The sequence below is a fragment of the Montipora foliosa genome, chromosome 1, assembly GCF_036669935.1.
Source record: "Montipora foliosa isolate CH-2021 chromosome 1, ASM3666993v2, whole genome shotgun sequence".
Classification (NCBI taxonomy): domain Eukaryota; kingdom Metazoa; phylum Cnidaria; class Anthozoa; order Scleractinia; family Acroporidae; genus Montipora; species Montipora foliosa.
In genome coordinates this window covers 65,407,569-65,410,068 of record NC_090869.1, presented here as the reverse complement: position 1 = coordinate 65,410,068, position 2,500 = coordinate 65,407,569, and the positions used below count along the sequence as shown (strand labels likewise).

General features: G+C 34.4%; 1 protein-coding gene across 2 annotated transcripts in view; it reads left to right on the top strand.

Moving 5' to 3' along the window:
• LOC138005132 (neuromedin-U receptor 1-like) overlaps nucleotides 1–2,500 on the top strand; it is a 6,076-nt gene that overhangs the window by 2,549 nt on the left and 1,027 nt on the right. For both annotated transcript variants that reach the window (XM_068851416.1, XM_068851408.1), the window contains exon 2: nucleotides 1–2,500. This exon is cut by the window's left edge and continues 1,095 nt beyond it; it is cut by the window's right edge. The gene's annotated coding sequence lies outside the window, so the exon portion shown is untranslated.

Genomic DNA, 2,500 nt, shown 5'->3' with positions numbered 1-2,500 from the left:
GTTAGAAGTGCAAGTTTTTTCCTTGTGCGTGCTCAGAATCAGTACGTATTGCAATATAAAGGTATATCTCGTAAAAAGATCGAGGATCCGTTACCAGGATTAATCATAGTAAAGTTGAATAGGCGTTCTCTGGTAAAAATTATTAAAATTATCAGACAGCCAGTCTACTGTCTGATAACATGAAGTGAACCGTTAAAAAAATGATTTAAATATTGAAATACGCATAAATTAAAAATATGTGAAAAGAATGTTCGGAGGAACGCTAAAAGTGCTTTTAATTTATGCATATCACTTTCTATATTTAAATGTTTTAACGGTTCAATTCATGTTATCATTTATGTTTATCCTTTGAAAACAGTAGACTGGATGTTATAATTTTTACCAGAGAACGCCTATTCAACTTTACTATAAAGGAATCTCAGTGTTAAAAGTGATATTGCAAAGAGGAGTTCGGTGTAGTGAATTAGGGTACTATATCCGGGAACTCTACATTTCATTTACAGTCATCGTGCTTCTGCCCCGTGTTTGACGCATGCATGGATATTCAAGTTTATCATTTATTGAGGGCGGGTAAAATAAGTCAAACCGTATGTCATCTTGTGTGGAACGAGAAAAAAACTGATTTAGGATACATTCTAGGGCAACTGCTACGCTCTATGAAAACAAGACGCTAAATGCCGTTTACGTGGGATGTTTATTTTTATGGAAAATATTTAACTCATCGCAATAGTAAGAAATCAAAAGCTACTGTAAAAGGTCGCTCATTTTGATTCTAAGGGGCATCGAATCTTTTTGCCCAACATCGAGACCGACTGTGCGTATTTGAATATGAAATATTCTAGAGTCGATGGGTATTTTCATGTCATTGAGTTTTTTCAGCCAACATCAGGGGAACTGGGAACGAATTCAAAAAGTAGAATTAGTGTTCGTTTTTTTGCTAGTAATAAGATACAATGTTCTTCCATTTGTGTATTCATTATATTTTTCCTACTATCTTTTTTTTTTATCAGCTTACATTGGTCTTTTTCGGATTTCTTTTTTTTATTTTGAGAATACCATTGTAACCGGCGAACGACCGAGGTAATAAATTCACAATGACCATTGATTAAAGCATTGGCTATTGTCACCGGCTACGTGTAATCGTAGTTAATATTTCGGTTGGAATAGATAATAGGGTAAGTAAGTAAGTAAGTCAGTCAGTCAGTAACGTACAGTGCATGCACTACAATTAATTAACTGATAAAAATAAAAATATAAGACTGAGATATGTACATGTGTAAGTATTGAGAGATACATAAAGCAAACACTTGTTAGTTGTTACATAAAAAAAAAGACTTTACAAGTATTGTCCAACAGGGTTGTTAAATTAGCCACTTTGATTCCCGGCGCTTTTGACTGAAAAATGTCCAATGATTCAGACGATCGAATAAATTTGTCGAGTATGGACCAAATGACAGGGCCTAATAAATAAGTCAGGCTATGTTTGCCGTAAGCGACAGTCCGAAATCTGGGTATGGGGAAACCAGAATTTCTGTAATAATAATAATAATAATAATAATAATAATAATAATAATAATAATAATAATAATAATAATAATAATAATAATAATAATAATAATAATAATGTGTTTACGCAACAGGACGGCAGAAAGAAGGGGACGGCAAAACGCTTGAGTGTGACTTTCGTGTTTTGTCGTGATCTTCAATTACATTAATGTTTTGTGGTCTTTTACAAATTCGGGGAAAAGTTATTTCAAACAAAATTATTTGTCACGCTTGTTACAAAAGGTTTGCCGTCCTCTTCCCTCTCCCGTCCTGTTGCGTAAGTTCACTAATATCGAGAATTGGTAACAATAAATAAGTCCACAATGTAAGGGGACTCCAGACCATTTATCACTTCGTACATTATGATTGCAATGGCTTGCAGTCGTCGCGTATGAAGTGTTGGTAGTTACGCTCTTTACAAGAGTTCCTCATACGTCGATTTATTGTCACCGTCAGACTTGAACGGGATTCGAAACGGCATGATCGGTGCTTAAGTTGCTCAAATAAATGCGATGTTGTTTCCATCTTAGTTTCATTTCATACAGCGAAACAGCCAGACATCTTTCTCAGATTTATTTCAGTGTCGAAATGATAGGGCGGGACACACGATCGATATAAGAAATTTAAAGGCTTGGTTCCGGGTGGGTAGGTACACAACAACAGGACAACGGGACAGCAACAGGACACACGATCGATACAAGAAATGTAAAGGCTTGGTTCCGGGTGGGTAGGTACACACCTTTTTTTTTAAATTTAAGGCTTTATTTAAAGAGGGTAAAACACTTAATAGTAGTCCTAATACACTGATGGCTCTGTGGCCCTCAAAAACAATTACAAATATAAATTTTACATCTAATAACAATAAAATATACCATTTCCGAAGAAAATTTAAGACAAAATATAATAAATGAATAATTAATAAAAGACATTATGACTAAAAAGATAAAAACAGAAT